Genomic DNA, 20,435 nt, shown 5'->3' with positions numbered 1-20,435 from the left:
CGGGAATAACACTGCCTTATTCCAGAGTTGAAATACTGGGTCGACCATGGCCTCTTTCACACCACGCAGTGACCCGTGTTAACCCAGCAATATACCGGGTCGATACCGGGTTATTTGTGCGGTGTGAAAGGGGTATTACTGACACATTTTAAAAGGTCCACAGGTGGAGCTAATTATATCACTTGTGATTCTGTGAGGAGACCTGCAAAACATGCACTGTGTGGGGTCCTGAGGACCGAGTTTGAGAACCTGCGCTCTTAGGGGCCTTAAAAAAAAAAAATTAAAATCTGTTTATTATTTTCAAAAATATACAGTGTGACAAATAAGATTCCAGTACGAAAATAATAGCAGATCAAAATCGATACAGCAGTACATTTTTGATTGCAAGAACAACAAAATGGCTAAACTATTTTTATGTACAAAGTGAAATATATAAACATAGATGTCACAATCTGCATATAAATCAAATAACATAAAATGAAAATAAAAAATAAGAAATTATAATAAAAGGTACATATAAGCAATAAAAGCAGTACATCCAAAAAGTAAATAAAAGGAGAGTTTAACATGGAGAAAAGGTGAAGGAGGCAGAGGTTATGCACGCAGGTGAATCACATTGAAAAATAATACCATGTACAGGAACGCAAAGCGCATGGTCGTGTCCAAAAAAGGTCTAAGCACCATCAAAATAATGAAGAGAAGACAGTACAATTGCTAAAACACCCAATGGGCATAGGGGGACATTCCGGGGTGATCGCTAGCTGCCGTTGTTCGCAGTGCAGCGATCAGGCTAAAAATGGGCATTTCTGCACATGCGTATGGGCCGCAATGCGCAAGCGCGTCGTACGGGTACAAAGCCCGTTGTGGTTGTGCACAGGTTGTTGTGAAGTTTTCAGTCGCACTAATGGCCGCAAGAAGATTAACAGGAAGGGGGCGTTTCTGGGTGTCAACTGACCGTTTTCAGGGATTGTTTGCAAAAACGCAGGCGTGTCTGAAAAAACGCAGGTGTGGCTGGGCGTTCACTGGGCGGGTGTATGACGTCAAATCCGGACACAAATAGGCTGAAGTGATCGCAAGTGCTGAGTAGGTTCAGAGCTACTCTGAAACTGCACAAACTGTTTTTGCAGAGCTCGGCTGCACATGCTTTCGCACTTCTGCTAAGCTAAAATACACTCCCCAGTGGGCAGCGGCATAGTGTTTGCATGGCTGCTAAAACTAGCTAGCGAGCGATCAACTCGGAATGACCCCCATTATCCAATTATCTATGTAAAAATCAAGTTGTGTTCTCAAAGAGTTGGTAAACCTTAGACTGTGTTTGAGTATCTACTTGGACAATGAAGAGGTCCCATTTCTTATAAAAACGAAGTACACCGTTTTCAACATCAGGAAGCATAGCTTTCCTATCATAATATAGCAGTTGCATAAGTAGCTGCTTGACAGTAGACAATAAGGAGATTTATGGTAAGAACTTACCCTTGTTAAATCTCTTTCTGCGAGGTACACTGGATCCCACAGGGAATAACATTGGGGTGTAAAGTAGGATCTTGATCCGAGGCACCAACAGGCTAAAAGCTTTGACTGTTCCCAAGATGCTCAGCTCCGCCTCCTCTATAACCCCGCCTCCATGCACAGGAGCTCAGTTTCGTTAACCAGTCAAATGCAGTAGCAGGCAAAAAGAGACGACAGCCATTAGTAGCCACGTACATTATATTTTCACAAAGGTATCAGCGGCTAATGCCATACCAACCCAAAGAAGCTAAGTGCGTCAGGGTGGGCGCCCTGTGGAATCCAGTGTACCTCGCAGAAAGAGATTTAACTATGGTAAGTTCTTACCATAAATCTCCTTTTTTGCAACGGGGTACACTGGTATTCCACAGGGAATAACATCGGGGATGTCCTAAAGCAGTTCCTTATGGGAGGGGATGCTCTGTAGTGGGCACAAGAACCCGGCGTCCAAAGGAAGCATCCTGGGAGGCGGAAGTATCGAAGGCATAGAACCATATGAACGTGTTCACTGAGGACCACGTAGCCGCCTTGCAAAATTGCCCAAGGGTCGTACCACGGCGGGCTGCCCAAGAAGGTCCAACAGACAGAGTAGAATGGGCTTTAATGGTAGCAGGAGCTGGAAGGCCAGCCTGTACATAAGCACGTGCAATCACCATTCTAATCCATCTGGCCAAGGTCTGCTTGTTAGCAGGCCAGCCACGTTTGTGAAAACCAAACAGTACAAAGAGAGAATCAGACTTCCTAACGGAGGCTGTCCTCTTCACATAGATACTGAGAGCCCGTACCAAAGACCGCTCTTTGTGGGATAAATCTGGAGAAACAAAGGCCTGAACCACAATCTCTGAGTTAAGGTGGAAAGAAGACACTACCTTAGGTAGATAACCAGGGAGCGTTCGAAGAAAAAGCAGATAGGGGGACCTACAAGACAAGGCACAAAAATCTAAAACCCGTCTAGCAGAGGCAATAGCCAGCAAAAACAAGACCTTGAGAGAAAGCCACTTAAGGTCCGCAGATTCAAGAGGTTCAAACGGAGACTCTTGCAAAGCCTCCAGAACCACCAACAAATCCCAAGGAGCCACAGGTGGGACATAGGGAGGTTGAATCCATAAAACACCCCGAGTGAAGGTATGAACATCAGGCAGAGTCACAATTTTTTTCTGAAACCATACCAACAAGGCAGAAATATGAACATTGAGGGAGGCCAGCCGAAGGCCCAAGTCCAAGCCTTGTTGTAGGAAGGCCAAAAGTTTGGCCGTACTAAACTTGTAAATGTCATGATTGTTAGATGCGCACCAAGCAAAGTAAGAATTACAGACCCTATGGTAAATCCGAGCAGAAGCCGGCTTACGGACCTTCAACATAGTTTGAATGACCGCCTCATAAAATCCTTTGGACCTCAGTACGGAAGCTTCAAGAGATACGCCGTCAAAGTCAGTCGGGCCAAATCCTGGTAAACACAAGGACCCTGAATGAGGAGGTCTGGTCATTGCGGAAGCAGAAGAGGACGCTCTAGCGAGAGACCCTGCAGGTCTGAGAACCAATGCCGTCTGGGCCACGCTGGAGCTATTAGAAGAAGAATTCCTCCTTCTTGTTTGAACTTCCTCACCACTCTGGGCAGGAGTGACACCTGAGGGAACACGTACGGCAGCCGAAAGTTCCATGGAATTGCCAGTGCATCCATGAACGCCGCTTGAGAATCCTTTGTTCTTGCTCCAAAGACCGAAACCTTGTGATCGTGTCGAGACGCCATCAGGTCTACATCTGGTAGGCCCCACTTGTCCACTAAAAGTTGAAATACTTCTGGATGAAGGCTCCACTCTCCAGCGTGTACATCCTGACGATTGAAGAAGTCCGCTTCCCAGTGAAGGACCCCCGGAATGAACACCGCCGATATGGCTGGCAGATGGCGTTCCACCCATTGAAGAATCTTTGACACTTCCAACATTGCCATGCGGCTTTGAGTGCCGCCTTGATGATTTAGGTACTCCACCATGGTGGCGTTGTCTGACTGTACATGAACAGGCCTGTTCAGTACCAGATGCCGGGCCAGTTTCAGAGCATTAAACACTGCCCGCAATTCCAGAATGTTTATCCGACCCTGAAGAGAGTGTTGCTCCAACACCATGCCCCAACCCCCTCAGACTGGCATCCATCGTCGGAAGGACCCAGTTGGAGATCCATAAGGGACGACCCCTGCTCAATCGATGGTCCTGCAGCCACCAGGTCAGTGACAGACGGACCTCCGGAGACAAGGAGATTATTTGAGACCTGATCCGGTGAGGCAGGCTGTCCCACTTGGCAAGAATCAGTTTCTGAAGAGGGCGGGAATGAAATTGAGAATACTCCACTATGTTGAAAACCGACACCATGAGGCCTAGTTCTTGTATCGCGAGTGTATCGACACACGCGGACGAGAGAGGAAGTAACGTATCTTGTTCTGAAGCTTCAGGATTTCTCCTGTGACAAAAACAACCTCTGGTTGTGTGTGTCCAACAACGCTCCCAGATGCACCATGCTCGGGGCAGAGATGGTTTCCTCCAGTTGATGAGCCACCCGTGGGCTTGCAGAAATGGGACCGTCAGATCCAAATGACGGAGGAGAACTTCTGGGGAATTGGCCAGGATCAGCAGATTGTCCAGATACGGCAGGATCTGGATGCGCCGACGGCAGAGTGAAGCCGTCATAACTGCCATGACCTTGGTGAAATTTGCGGAGCCATGGTCAGACCAAATGGTAAGGCCTGGAATTGGTAATGGAGATTGCCAATAGCAAACCGCAGGTATTGCTGATGTGACATGGCAATAGGGATATGCAGGTAAGCATCCTGTATATCCAGGGATACCATATAGTCCCCTGGTTCCAAAGCCAGGACAATAGATACGAAACTTGGAGACCCTCACAAACTTGTTAGAAGATTTGAAGTTGAGAATGGGCCGGGAGGAAACATTCGGTTTCGGGACTAGGAACAACGCTGAATAGTACCCCCTGCCCCACTGAGCCAGAGGCACCGGTACTACCACTCCGGTGTCCAGGAGGGATTGTACTACTAAACGGAGAGTTGTTGCCTTCAAATGATCCGAAGGGATGTCCGTCAGGCAACAGCGAGGGGGACGTGTCTTGAAGGATATAGCGTCTCCGCTAGTGACGACTTCCCGCACCCAAGCGTCTGAAGTGGTCTTCAACCATACCTGGGTGAACTGTAGAAGTCGTCCTCCCACCATGGGATCCCCCAGGGGGAGGCCCGCCCCGTCATGCCGCAGGCTTGTCAGATTTGGAAGCCGGCTGACGGGCAGCCCAGGCACGTTTAGGCTTGGGCTTGGTGGTTTTGGAAGTCCGAGAAGTTTCAGGTACACCTGACCCTTTGCTTTTCCCGGAAGGAACGAAAGGAAGTACTCTTAGCCTTCGGGGCCGAAGGAGCAGTACTAGGTAGACATGCAGTTTTAGCAGACGCCAAGTCAGCGACAATCTTGTTGAGATCCTCACCAAATAGGATTTTTATTTTAAACGGGAGCACCTCCAGGGTTCTCTTAGAGTCCAAGTCCACCGACCAGGACTGCAACCAGAAAATACGGCGATCCAAAATGGATGTCGCAGCAGCCTTGGCCGCCAGAACACCTGCATCTGAAGCTGCTTCTTTAATGTAAAGAGATGCCGTGAAAATATAAGAGAGACATTGTCTGGCATGTTCAGAAAAATTGGACGGAAACTCAGCCTCTATTTCCTGAGCCCACGCCTCAATAGCTTCTGCCGCCCAAGTAGCCGCAATGGTGGGCCTATGCGCAGCCCCTGCGAGGGTATAGGTAGCTTTTTAGCAGCCCTCCACACGCTTATCCGTTGGCTCCTTGAGAGAAGTGACAGTAGTGACAGGCAGAGCAGATGACACCACCAGCCGAGCGATTTGCGAATCCACCGGCGGTGGCGTTTCCCAATTTTTACTCAAATCTGCCACAAGGGGATAGCGGGCTAGCATCTTCTTGTGCGGGGTGAATTTCTTTCCTGGGTTCTCCCAGGACTCCTGACGTATGTCAACCAAGTGGTCAGAAGGAGGTAAAAAACAATTTAGTAACCTTCTGACGTTTGAACCTGTCCGGTTTCTTAGATGTAGTAGCAGGCTCAGGATCATCATCAATCTGAAGAATGAGCCTGATAGCTTCTAATAGATCAGGAACATCCACCTGTGAAACAGATTCCCCATCAGAAATGTCATGATCAGAGTCTGTGGGGTCAGTATACACACCATCTTCATCGAAAGAGGTATCCGGAACATGCGTGGATTGAGAGGAAGTAACAGCCCGCTTAGAGAACTTCTTAGGTTTAGTCTTAGGTGGCCGAGGGTCAGGAATACATTTATCCAAAGAGTTATTCAATTGCTGTAACTGAGTGGACAGAGCATCTGTCCATGGCGGATTAACCGCAGGGACCATATAAGGATGATAAGGCACAGGAGGTACCACAGGGGGCGCAAGTCTAGTTACCAGCGTAGTCAGTAAATTAGAAAAGGCAGCCCAAGGCGGGCCCTGATGTGCCCCCGTTGTTATAAACTGACTAGGGGGTATAGAACCCGCAAAACCTGAACCCTCCGCAGCCATGTTATCCTCAAATGCATCTGGGACATCATAACTGCGCACAGCGGAATCAGCCCCAGACCCATCGCTCCCTGTAGCTGACATGATATGAAAGCGTAAACCACGGGCGACACTGTACAATATCAGCAGATAAAATACCTAATATAAACCCCCCGTGCAGTTTGACCACACAAACAGAGGATTTCTGAGGTCAAATGTGACTGAAAAACACAGAGAAAAATACAAAATACGTATATCCTGTGAAATACCTTTATTATCTAATAACCCTGACGCACAGAGCCTCCTCAGGTTACAGAATAATAGGATTTTACTTACCGGTAAATCTATTTCTCGTAGTCCGTAGAGGATGCTGGGACTCCGTAAGGACCATGGGGAATAGACGGGCTCCGCAGGAGATAGGGCACTTTAAGAAAGCTTTGGATTCTGGGTGTGCACTGGCTCCTCCCTCTATGCCCCTCCTCCAGACCTCAGTTAGGGAAACTGTGCCCAGAGGAGATGGACAGTACGAGGAAGGATTTTTGTAAATCGAAGGGCGACATACCAGCCACACCAATCACACCGTATAACTTGTGATAAACTACCCAGTTAACAGTATGAACAACAACATAGCCTCGGTCCAACCGATAAAACTACAACATAACCCTTATGTAAGCCATAACTATATACAAGTCATGCAGAAGAAGTCCGCACTTGGGACGGGCGCCCAGCATCCTCTACGGACTACGAGAAATAGATTTACCGGTAAGTAAAATCCTATTTTCTCTAACGTCCTAGAGGATGCTGGGACTCCGTAAGGACCATGGGGATTATACCAAAGCTCCCAAACAGGCGGGAGAGTGCGGATGACTCTGCAGCACCGACTGAGCAAACAGGAGGTCCTCCTCAGCCAGGGTATCAAACTTATAGAACTTCGCAAAGGTGTTTGACCCCGACCAAGTAGCTGCTCGGCACAACTGTAATGCCGAGACCCCTCGGGCAGCCGCCCAAGAAGAGCCCACCTTCCTAGTGGAATGGGCCTTAACCGATTTAGGCAATGGCAATCCTGCCGTAGAATGCGCCTGCAGAATCATGTTACAGATCCAGCGAGCAATAGTCTGCTTTGAAGCAGGAGCGCCAACCTTGTTGGCCGCATACAGAACAAACAGAGCCTCAGTCTTCCTGATCCTAGCTGTTCTGGTCACATAAATCTTCAAAGCCCTGACCACATCCAGGGACTCAGAATCCTCCATGTCCCGTGAAGCCACAGGCACGACAATAGGTTGGTTCATATGAAAAGATGAGACCACTTTTGGCAGGAATTGAGGACGAGTCCTCAACTCTGCCCTATCCACGTGAAAAACCAGGTATGGGCTTTTATGTGATAAAGCCGCCAATTCTGAAACACAGAAATATAGATTTGCACCTGGCGCTGTCACTCACCAAAGTGAATGCAGCTGAACTCTGAGGGATGATCCCAACCCCTCCAAAAACGAATATGCAAACAAAATGAGACAGCGCTAACCACTTTGGTTTTTCACTTTTTTATATATATATATGTAAAGATGTTCACAAAAATACAAATACAAACATAAAGATACCGGCCAGTATCACACTAATAAATATAATTGAAATTTAATCATAAAATATATGTACCAATTGATTCAAGATCTATCCTAAAAAAGCTTACACTCAAATTGATATTATAACATTTAATACTAGCATTGATATTGTACTAATAATGATTCATGCATAAAAATGCCCTAACAGTATGATAAGAAGAAGTATCCAGACTTATAATATAAAGTGCAAAAGATGGAAAGTACTGTATTGAAAGTCCAGGGAATTAGCACAATGGATTAGTAAGCACCAGTAAGCAAGCATGCATTCCTTTTATCCAAGCAGCCTTCTAATCATCCCTATTTAAGGGATATATGGCAGAGTTAGTATTATTATGTAGCCACACAAAGTTCTTTCAGCCCAAATGGATGAAGCAGAAATTATATAAATGATTTCCTGTAAGACTGCAAAGACTGGCAGCCCAATTGCCAAAGGATAGAAGCAGAATTAGTAAAATCGGTTAACCCACATCTTGCATTGATCCAGGATTAGAGCACATTTAGCCAAGGCACTCAACATAGATTATATCCTTTCTAGCTGCACAAGCTAGCAGCATATGATTCAAAGGGTAACCAAAACTTTAAAACACTCATTCCCCTGTGCACTGGGGTATGAATGAAAACAGTTCACCGGCCGGTCAGTGGAGGTTGTGAGCCACACACCCGGTATTGCAGGGGGTGAAAGAGATTCTCTTAACTCACAACACCTGTAGTTGTCCCTCACAAACGCGTTTCTCCGCCTCAGGGTCCGTTTTCAGCGGCTTCATCAGTGTACGAATGACACTGTGTGATACTGTGTCGGTATCTTTATGTTAGTATTTGTATTTTTGTGAACATCTTTACATATATATATATAAAAAAGTGAAAAACCAAAGTGGGTAGCGCTGTCTAATTCTGAAACACGCCTTGCCGAAGCTAATGCCAACAACATGACCACTTTCCAAGTGAGGTATTTCAACTCCACTGTTTTGAGTGGTTCAAACCAAGGAGACTTGAGGAAACGTAATACCACGTTAAGATCCCAAGGCGCCACCGGAGGTACAAAAGGAGGCTGAATATGCAGCACCCCCTTAACAAAAGTCTGTACTTCAGAAAGAGAGGCCAATTCTCTTTGAAAGAAAATGGATAAGGCTGAAATTTGGACCTTTATGGACCCTAGTTTAAGGCCCAAATTCACTCCTGTTTGAAGGAAGTGAAGTAGACGGCCCAAATGGAAATCCTCCGTAGGAGCAGCTCTGGCCTCACACCAAGAAACATATTTTCGCCATATACGGTGATAATGTTTCGATGTCACGTCCTTCCTAGCCTTGATCAGGGTAGGAATGACCTCTTCCGGAATCCCTTTTTCCGCTAGGATCCGGCGTTCAACCGCCATGCCGTCAAACGCAGCCACGGTAAGTCTTTGAACAGACAGGGCCCCTGCTGCAGCAGGTCCTGCCTTAGAGGAAGAGGCCACGGATCTTCTGTGAGCAACTCTTGCAGCTCCGGATACCAAGTCCTCCGTGGCCAATCTGGAACAATGAGGATTGTTCTGACCCTGCTTATTCTTATTATTCTCAACACCTTGGGTATGAGAGGTAGAGGAGGAAACACATAGACCGATCTGAACACCCAAGGTGTCACCAGAGCGTCTACCTCTACCGCCTGAGGGTCTCTTGACCTGGCGCAATACCGTTTCAGCTTTTTGTTGAGACGGGATGCCATCATGTCTATATGAGGCAGTCCCCACAGACCCGTGATCTGTGCGAAGACTTCCTGATGAAGTCCCCACTCTCCCGGATGCAGGTCGTGCCTGCTGAGGAAGTCCGCCTCCCAGTTGTCCACCCCAGGGATGAACACTGCTGATAGTGCGCTTACATGGCCTTCCGCCCAGCGTAGAATCCTGGTCGCTTCTGCCATGGCCACTCTGCTCCTTGTTCCGCCTTGGCGGTTTACATGAGCCACTGCCGTAACATTGTCCGACTGAATCAGAACCGGTTTGTCCCGAAGCAATTTCTCCGCCTGACGTAGGGCGTTGTATATGGCCCTCAACTCCAGGATGTTGATGTGGAGACAAGTCTCTAGATTTGACCAGAGACCTTGGAAATTTCTTCCTAGCGTGACCGCTCCCCAGCCTCGGAGGTTTGCGTCCGTGGTCACCAGGACCCAGTCCTGAATGCCGAACCTGCGACCCTCTAGTAGGTGAGCACTGTGCAGCCACCACAGGAGAGATACCCTGGTCCTGGGAGACAGGGTTATCCTTTGATGCATTTGTAAATGGGACACGGACCATTTGTCCAATAGGTCCCATTGAAAGGTCCTCGCATGGAACCTGCCGAAGGGGATGGCCTTGTATGAAGCCACCATCTTCCCCAGAACCCGTGTGCAATGATGCACTGAAACCTTTTTTGGCTTCAATAGGTTCCTGACCAGGGCTATGAGCTCCTGAACCTTTTCCATCGGAAGAAAAACCCTCTTCTGGTCTGTCTAGAATCAGGCCCAAAAAGGTCAGACGCGTTGCAGGGACTAGCTGGGACTTCGGAATATTGAGAATCCAGCCGTGCATTTGCAACGTCTTCATGGACAGAGACACGCTGTCCAGCAACTTCTCCCGAGATCTCGCCTTTATGAGGAGATCGTCCAAGTATGGGATAATTGTGACACCCTGCTTGCGCAGGAGCACCATCATTTCCGCCATTACCTTGGTGAAAATTCTCGGGGCCGTGGAAAGCCCAAACGGCAACGTCTGAAATTGGTAGTGACAGTCCTGTACTGCAAATCTCAGGAACGCCTGGTGAGGGGGGAAAATCGGAACATGAAGGTATGCATCCTTTATGTCCAGGGACACCATCCAATCCCCCCCGCCCTGAGTGATTCCATTTTGAACTTGAATCTCTTCAAGTACAGGTTCAGGGATTTTAGATTTAAAATGGGTCTGACCGAACCGTCCGGTTTCGGGACCACAAACAGGGTTGAGTAATATCCCTCTCCTTGTTGGAGATGAGGAACTTTGACTATCACCTGTTGAATATACAATTTTTGGATTGCAGCTAACACTAGCTCCCTCTCTGACGGGGAAGTCGGCAGAGCCGATTTGAAAAACCGGCAAGGAGGCATGTCTTCGAATTCCAGTCTGTATCCCTGAGAAACAATTTCTAATGCCCAGGGATCCACCTGCGAGTGAACCCAGACGTGGCTGAAAAATCGAAGACGTGCCTCCACTTGATCTGCCTCCCCCCCGGGAAGCCCCAGCGTCATGCGGTGGACTTTGCAGATGCAGGGGAGGACTTCTGCTCCTGGGGACTAGCTGCGTGCAGCTTTTTTCCCTTGCCTTTACCTCTGGCAAAAAAGGACGATCCCCTTACCTTCTTGCTCTTATTGGAACAAAAGGACTGCATCTGATAATGGGGTACCTTCTTAGCATGCTGCGGGGGAACATAAGGTAAAAAATTCGATTTACCGGCCGTAGCAGTAGAGACAAGGTCCGAGAGGCCGTCTCCAAACAACTCCTCCCCCTTGTAAGGCAATGACTCCATATGCCGCTTTGAGTCGGCGTCTCCCGTCCACTGTCGGGTCCACAAGAGTCGCCTAGCAGGAGTAGACATAGCGTTTATTCTGAAGCTTAGAAAACAAATGTCTCTTTGAGCATCTCTCATATACAGGGCAGCATCTCTGATATGCTCATTAAAATGGCATCCCTATCTACGGTGTCAAGCTCCGTATATAAGGAATCTGCCCATGCCACGACAGCACTACAAACCCAGGCCGACGCCATAGCTGGTCTAACAATAGTACCTGAATGTGTGTAAATGTGCTTCATGGTAATTTCCTGCTTGCGATCAGCAGGATCCTTGAGGGAAGCTGTATCCTGAGAAGGTAGTGCCACCTTCTTGGATAAGCGTGTCAGCGCCTTGTCTACTTTAGGCGAAGATTCCCATCGTATCCTATTCTTTTGTGGAAAGGGATACGCCATAAGAATCCTTTTGGGAACTTGTAGTCTCCTATCTGGAGATTCCCAAGCCTTTTCGCACAATTCGATTAGCTCAAATGAGGACGGAAAAGTGACCTCAGGCTTTTTCCCTTTATACGTGTGTACCCTCGTGTCAGGGACAGGGGGTTCCTCCGTGATATGCAAAACCTCTTTAATGGCAATAATCATGTAAAGAATACCCTTTGCCACCTTCGGCTGTAATTTTGCATCTTCATAGTCGACACTAGAGTCAGTATCTGTGTCATCGACCTGGGATATGGTGCGCTTTTGAGACCCCGAAGGTCCTGGCGCCACAGGGACAGGCATGGTCTGGCTACCTGACTGATCCCTAGCTTCAGCCTTGTCTAACCTTTTATGCAGTAAATTTACATTTGCATTTAAGACTTTCAGCATATCCACCCAGTCCGGTGTCGGCGCTGCCGACGGCGACCTGACATTTAAGCACTCCCCCTCCACATTAAGCGAGCCTTCCTCGTCAAACATGTCGACACACACGTACCGACACACTTCACCCACACAGGGAAACTCTTTTTCTGAAGACAGTATCCTCTTTAAGGCCCTTTGGAGAGACAGAGAGAGAGTATGCCAGCACACACCCCAGCGCTATACCCCTGGAAAGAAACACAGAATGATTTTCCCCAGTAGCGCTGTGTAGTAATAAAAATAAGAATTTACTTACCGATAATTCTATTTCTCATAGTCCGTAGTGGATGCTGGGAACTCCGTAAGGACCATGGGGAATAGCGGCTCCGCAGGAGACTGGGCACATCTAAAGAAAGCTTTAGGACTAGCTGGTGTGCACTGGCTCCTCCCCCTATGACCCTCCTCCAAGCCTCAGTTAGGATACTGTGCCCGGACGAGCGTACATAATAAGGAAGGATATTGAATCCCGGGTAAGACTCATACCAGCCACACCAATCACACCGTACAACTTGTGATCTGAACCCAGTTAACAGTATGATAACAACGAAGGAGCCTCTGAAAAGATGGCTCACAACAACAATAACCCGATTTAGTTAACAATAACTATGTACAAGTATTGCAGACAATCCGCACTTGGGATGGGCGCCCAGCATCCACTACGGACTATGAGAAATAGAATTATCGGTAAGTAAATTCTTATTTTCTCTGACGTCCTAGTGGATGCTGGGAACTCCGTAAGGACCATGGGGATTATACCAAAGCTCCCAAACGGGCGGGAGAGTGCGGATGACTCTGCAGCACCGAATGAGAGAACTCCAGGTCCTCCTCAGCCAGGGTATCAAATTTGTAGAATTTAGCAAACGTGTTTGCCCCTGACCAAGTAGCTGCTCGGCAAAGTTGTAAAGCCGAGACCCCTCGGGCAGCCGCCCAAGATGAGCCCACTTTCCTTGTGGAATGGGCTTTTACAGATTTTGGCTGTGGCAGGCCTGCCACAGAATGTGCAAGCTGAATTGTACTACAAATCCAACGAGCAATAGTCTGCTTAGAAGCAGGAGCACCCAGCTTGTTGGGTGCATACAGGATAAACAGCGAGTCAGACTTTCTGACTCCAGCCGTCCTGGAAACATATATTTTCAGGGCCCTGACAACGTCAAGTAACTTGGAGTCCTCCAAGTCCCTAGTAGCCGCAGGCACCACAATAGGTTGGTTCATGTGAAAAGCAGAAAACACCTTAGGGAGAAATTGAGGACGAGTCCTCAATTCTGCCCTGTCAGAATGAAAAATTAAGTAAGGGCTTTTATATGATAAAGCCGCCAATTCTGACACACGCCTGGCTGAAGCCAGGGCTAACAGCATCGTCACCTTCCATGTGAGATATTTTAAGTCCACAGTGGTGAGTGGTTCAAACCAATGTGACTTAAGGAACCTCAAAACAACATTGAGATCCCAAGGTGCCACTGGAGGCACAAAAGGAGGTTGTATATGCAGTACCCCTTTTACAAATGTCTGAACTTCAGGTACTGAAGCCAGTTCTTTTTGGAAGAAAATCGACAGGGCCGAAATTTGAACCTTAATGGACCCTAATTTTAGGCCCATAGACAGTCCTGTCTGCAGGAAATGGAGGAAACGACCTAGTTGAAATTCCTCTGTAGGGGCCTTCTTGGCCTCACACCACGCAACATATTTTCGCCAAATGCGGTGATAATGTTTTGCGGTTACATCCTTCCTGGCTTTGACCAGGGTAGGGATGACTTCATCTGGAATGCCTTTTTCCTTCAGAATCCGGCGTTCAACCGCCATGCCGTCAAACGCAGCCGCGGTAAGTCTTGGAACAGACAAGGCCCCTGCTGGAGCAGGTCCTTTCTTAAAGGTAGAGGCCACGGGTCTTCCGTGAGCATCTCTTGAAGTTCCGGGTACCAAGTCCTTCTTGGCCAATCCGGAACCACGAGTATCGTTCTTACTCCTCTCCTTCTTATGATTCTCAGTACTTTTGGTATGAGAGGCAGAGGAGGGAACACATACACTGACTGGTACACCCACGGTGTCACCAGAGCGTCCACCGCTATTGCCTGAGGGTCCCTTGACCTTGCGCAATATCTGTCCAGTTTCTTGTTAAGACGGGACGCCATCATGTCCACCTTTGGTTTTTCCCAACGGTTTACAATCAGTTGGAAGACTTCTGGGTGAAGTCCCCACTCCCCCGGGTGGAGGTCGTGTCTGCTGAGGAAGTCTACTTCCCAGTTGTCCACTCCCGGAATGAACACTGCTAACAGTGCTATCACATGATTTTCCGCCCAGCGGAGAATCCTTGCAGCTTCTGCCATTGCCCTCCTGCTTCTTGTGCCGCCCTGTCTGTTTACGTGGGCGACAGCCGTGGTGTTGTCCGACTGGATCAATACCGGTTGACCCTGAAGCAGAGGCTTTGCTTGACTTAGGGCATTGTAAATGGCCCTTAGTTCCAGGATATTATGTGAAGTGATGTCTCCAGGCTTGACCATAAGCCCCGGATATTTCTTCCCTGTGTGACTGCTCCCCAGCCTTGCAGGCTGGCATCCGTGGTCACCAGGACCCAGTCCTGAATGCCGAATCTGCGGCCCTCTAGAAGATGAGCACTCTGCAACCACCACAGGAGGGACACCCTTGTCCTTGGTGACAGGGTTATCCGCTGATGCATCTGAAGATGCGACCCGGACCATTTGTCCAGTAGGTTCCACTGGAAAGTTCTTGTGTGGAATCTGCCGAATGGGATTGCTTCGTAGGAAGCCACCATTTTTACCCAGAACCCTTGTGCATTGATGCACTGAGACTTGGTTCGGTTTTCGGAGGTTCCTGACTAGCTCGGATAACTCCCTGGCTTTCTCCTCCGGGAGAAACACCGTCTTTCTGGACTGTGTCCAGGATCATCCCTAGGAACAGAAGACAAGTCGTCGGAACCAGCTGCGATTTTTGCATATTGAGAATCCACTCGTGCTGCCGCAACACTACCTGAGATAGTGCTACACCGACCTCCAACTGTTCTCTGGATCTTACCCTTATCAGGGAATCGTCCAAGTAAGGGATAACTAAAATTCCCTTCCTTCGAAGGAATATCATCATTTCGGTCATTACTTCAGTAAAGACCCGGGGTGCCGTGGACCATCCCTACGGCAGCGTCTGAACTGATAGTGACAGTTCTGTACCATAACCTGAGATACCCTTGGTGAGAAGGGCAAATTTTGACATGAAGGTAAGCCTCCTTGATGTCCCGAGACATCATGTAGTCCCCTTCTTCCAGGTTTGCAATCACTGCTCTGAGTGACTCAATTTTGAATTTGAACCTCTGTATGTAAGTGTTCAAAGATTTTAGATTTTAAAATCGGTCTCACCGAGCCGTCTGGCTTCGGTACCACAATAGTGTGGAATAATACCCCGTTCCCTGTTGCAGGAGGGGTACCTTAATTATCACCTGCTGGGAATACAGCTTGTGAATGGCTTCCAAAACTGCCTCCCTGTCAGCGGGAGACGTCGGTAAAACAGACTTTTGGAAACGGCGAGGGGAATACATCTCGAATTCCAATTTGTACCCCTGAAATATTACCTGAAGGATCCAGGGGTCTACTTGCGAGTGAGCCCACTGCGCACTGAAATTCACTGAGAACGGGCCCCCACCGTGCCTCAACTAGTAAAGCCCTAGCGTCATACTGAGGGCTTGGCAGAGGCGGAAAAGGGTTTCTGTTCCTGGGAACTGGCTGATCTCTGCAGCCATTTTTCTCTCCCTCTGTCACGAGCAGAAAAGAGGAACCCTTTTGTCCGCTTGCCAACCAGGACTGCGCCTGATAATACGGCGTCTTATTTTGAGAGGCGACCTAGGGTACATCCCCTTTTTTTAGGCAATATGCCGTTTGGAATCCCTGACCACTTTACTGGTAGAATACAACGCACTTATACTTGATGCCAGTCGGCAAATATTCCGCTGTGCATCATGCATATATAGAAATGCATCTTTTAATTGCTCTATAGGCAATAATATACTGTCCTTATCTAGGATATCAATATTTCCAGTCAGGGAATCCGACCACGCCAACCCAGCACTGCACATCCAGGCTGAGGCGATTGCTGGTCGCAGTATAACACCAGTATGTGTGTAAATACATTTTAGGATATCCTCCTGCTTTTTATCAGCAGGATCCTTAAGGGCGGCCATCTCAAGAGAGGGTAGAGCCCTTGTTCTTACAAGCGTGTGAGCGCCTTATCCCCTGTAGGGGGTGTTTCCCAACGCACCCTAACCTCTGGCGGGAAAAGGTATACTGCCAATAACTTTTTAGAATTATCAATTGTCATCGGGGGGAAACCCACGCATCATCACACACCTCATTTTATTTTTCAGATTCAGGAAAACTACAGGAAGTTTTTCCTCACCAAACATAATACCCCTTTTTTGGTGGTATTCATATTATCAGAAAAGTGTAAACATTTTCCATTGCATCAATCATGCAATGTGTGGCCCTATTGGAAATCACGGTCGTCTCTTCACCGTCGACACAGGAGTCAGTATCCGTGTCGGCGTCTGTATCTGAGGTAACGGGCGCTTTAAAGCCCCTGTATGAGACGTCTGGACATGCACAAGCTGAGTAGCCGGCTGTCTCATGTCAACCACTGTCTTTTATACAAAGCTGACACTGTCACGCAATTTCAACAGTACATCCACTCAGGTGTCGACCCCCTAGGGGGTGACAACACTATTACAGACACTCTACTCCGTCTCCACATCATTTTTCTCCTCATACATGTCGACACCAACGTACCGACACACAGCACACACACAGGGAATGCTCTGATAGAGGACAGGACCCACTAGCCCTTTGGGGAGACAGAGGGAGAGTTTGCCAGCACACACCAGAGTGCTATATATATACAGGGATAACCTTATATAAGTGTTTTTCCCTTTATAGCTGCTGTATTGTTTATACTGCGCCTAATTTGTGCCCCCCTCTCTTTTTTAACCCCTTTCTGTAGTGTAGTGACTTCAGGGGAGAGCCAGGGAGCTTCCCTCCAACTGAGCTGTGAGGGAAAATGGCGCCAGTGTGCTGAGGAGATAGGCTCCGCCCCTTTCTCGGCGTCCTTATCATCCGTTTTTTTATATGTTTTGGCAGGGGTTAAATGCATCCATATAGCCCAGGAGTTATATGTGATGCATTTATTTTAGCCATATAAGGTTTTAATCGATTTATTGCGTCTCAGGGCGCTGCCCCCCCAGCGCCCTGCACCCTCAGTGACCGGAGTGTGAAGTGTGCTGAGAGCAATGGCGCACAGCTGCGGTGCTGTGCGCTACCTTATCTGAAGACAGGATCGTCTTCTGCCGCCGATTTCACCGGACCTCTTCGCTCTTCTGGCTCTGTAAGGGGGCCGGCGGCGCGGCTCCGGGACCCATCCAGGCTGAACCTGTGATCGTCCCTCTGGAGCTAATGTCCAGTAGCCTAAGAAACCCGATCCACTCTGCACGCAGGTGAGTCCGTTTCTTCTCCCCTTAGTCCCACGATGCAGTGAGCCTGTTGCCAGCAGGTCTCACTGAAAATAATAAACCTAAACTAAAACTTTCACAAAGAGCTCAGGAGAGCCCCTAGTGTGCACCCTTCTCGTCGGGCACAGAAATCTAACTGAGGCTTGGAGGAGGGTCATAGGGGGAGGAGCCAGTGCACACCAGGTGATCCTAAAGCTTTCTTTAGATGTGCCCAGTCTCCTGCGGAGCCGCTATTCCCCATGGTCCTTACGGAGTTCCCAGCATCCACTAGGACGTCAGAGAAACGCCAATTATGTGCCCCCCCCCCCCTCCTTCAAAACCCCCTTTCACCGTGTGTAAAGCAGGGCAGAGTCCGGGGAGCTTCCTCTCAGCAGTGCTGTGGAGAGAAAATGGCGCTGGTGAGTGCTGAGGGAGAAGCCCCGTCCCCTCGGCGGCGGGCTTCTGTCCCGCTCAAAGTTATTAAAAAATGGCGGGGGCTCTTTTATATACATGTACAGTGCCCATCTGTACATGTATATAGTCTTTTGCCATCAGAGAGGCGTTTATATTGCTGCCCAGGGCGCCCCCCCTGCACCCTTACAGTGACCGGAGTGTGTGAGGTGTGTGGTGCAATGACGCACAGCTGCTCAGTGAAGCTCTGAAGGCTTCTGCCGCCTGAGACGTTTTCTGACTTCTTTTCTTCTGGCTCTGTGAGAACGGCGGCGCGGCTCTGGGAGTGAACGCCCAGGACGAACCTGTGTTCACCCCCTCTGGAGCTAATGGTGTCCAGTAGCCGAAGAAGCAGAGCCTATCATTTAAGTCAGTGGCGTGCGGTGAGGTCAGTGGCTGGTGAGGCACTACAGCCATAATGTCCGCCGAATCTGCCGATGACCCCTACCGCCGCCGAGCCAATGCCCGCTACTGCCCCTGAGTCGATCCCCGCTGCCACCGCCACTGGCTTACAAACTCGGCCACCATAAACTGACCCATCCCTCCGCCACTAATTTGCATCTCACTCCGATGCCGCCAATGCCCGCTGCCTGCCTGCTCATCATACTTGTGATATATTGTACATTTTTATAGAAAAAAAAATGAGTGTTTGGTACTGGGAAGGGAGTGGGAGGAGGACATGAATGCAATTCTGTTGTCCAGGGCTTCCATTAACTTAATGGAGAAGGGTCTGAATGGGTTAAAAAATGTAAAAAAAAAATGCGTGAGGTCCCCCCTCCTAAGTATAACCAGCCTCGGGCTCTTTGAGCCGGTCCTGGTTGTTTAAATACTGGGGAAAAATTGGACAGGGGTTCCCCGTATTTAGACAAACAGCACTGGGCTCTTAGTCCGGTCCTGGTTCCAAAAATACGGGGGACAAAAGATGTAGGGGTCCCCCGTATTTTTAAAACCAGCACCGGGCTCCACTAGCCAGGGACATAATGCCACAGCCGGGGGACACATTTACGTAGGTCCCTGCGGCCATGGCAATACCCCCCCAACTAGTCACCACTGGCCGGGGTTCCCTGGAGGAGTGGGGACCCCTTTAATCAAGGGGTCCCCCCCCCCCCCTCCAGGCACCCAAGGGCCAGGGGTGAAGCCCGAGGCTGTCCCCAGCACCCCTGGGCGGTGGGTGCCAGGCTGATAATCATGAGTGTTAAAAAAAGAATATTGTTTTTTTGTTGTGGAACTACAAGGCCCAGAAAGCCTCCCCCGCTTGCTGGTACTTGGAGAACCTCAAGTACCAGCATTCGGGGAAATAAGGGGCTCGCTGGTACTTGTAGTTCTACAACAACAAAAAATACCCAAATAAAAACACAACACACACACACCGTGAAAGTAAAATTTTATTATAACACACTTACACGCTCACACATACTTACCTACATCCCACGCCGAGAATGACGTCCACTTGTCCAGTAGAATCCTATAGCGGACCTGTAAAAAATGAGAGATTACTTACCTACATCCCACGCCGAGAATCACGTCCACTTGTCCAGCAGTACGGGTACCTGTAACAGTGAATGAAAATAAGCAGTGAGAGAGAGAGAGAGAGAGAGAGAGAGAGAGAGAAAACAGGCGCACAAGAGAGAGAGAGAACAGCCGCACAAGAGAGAGGTTCACTTGTCGCTCTGGCCCGTTGCTTAGTAACGGGACGCCTGGCAGCAACAAGCAGTCTGAGCGGAGGCTGTACAGACGGGATATGGAGGCGGACGGCTGCAGAGACGGATGGGATCTGGAGGCGGCAGGCCCAGTGGAGAGGTGAGCACTGCGGGGACATTTTACACAAAACAAATAGAAAACTAACTCACCCCTCACTCCTGCTTCAGCCCCAACACTCCAACGCTGGTCACAGCTGCCGGGTCCCGCCGCCTCTTCCGCCTCCAGCGTCGCGTGGGTGATTGGGCAGCGGATCCAGCACTTGATCCGCTGCCCAATCACAGGTGCCTCGCTGACATGGGGGTGGTGTCCCTGTCAGCGAGGCACTTCTTTCAGTGCCGCTTTCCCTATCTATTTGAATGGGCTTATACAGCCCAGTGCTTGGCCCCGCCCAGAGCCGGCCCTAACCAATATGATGCCCTAGGCAAGATTTTGGCTGGTGCCCCCTAGCACCACCGCTGGTTCCGCCTCTGACCTTGCACCTCTTTCCCAGCACCCTCACCCATAGCAGGCCTTATTTTGGTATTTGTACCCCCTATATTTTAAATAGGAACAGTTCGCACATTTGGCGCACAGCCCAAAAAGGGGTGTGTTTTTGCTGGCAAGTGGCATGGCCACACAAGAGTACCCCCAAATCCAATTACTCCACACAGTACTGCAACTTTATTCACATTTGATCATGCGATAGTGTCCATAATTCATATTACATCCCACAGTAGTATCACTTT

The 20,435-nt window shown here is 48.9% G+C and overlaps 1 protein-coding gene across 1 annotated transcript in view; it reads right to left on the bottom strand.

Moving 5' to 3' along the window:
• The window catches only part of ECE2 (endothelin converting enzyme 2), a 373,266-nt gene that overhangs the window by 205,713 nt on the left and 147,118 nt on the right, over positions 1 to 20,435 (bottom strand). The gene's annotated exons all lie outside the window — the stretch shown is intronic.

The sequence above is a fragment of the Pseudophryne corroboree genome, chromosome 4 (assembly GCF_028390025.1).
Source record: "Pseudophryne corroboree isolate aPseCor3 chromosome 4, aPseCor3.hap2, whole genome shotgun sequence".
Taxonomy (NCBI): domain Eukaryota; kingdom Metazoa; phylum Chordata; class Amphibia; order Anura; family Myobatrachidae; genus Pseudophryne; species Pseudophryne corroboree.
This window is presented reverse-complemented; position numbering and strand designations above follow the sequence as displayed.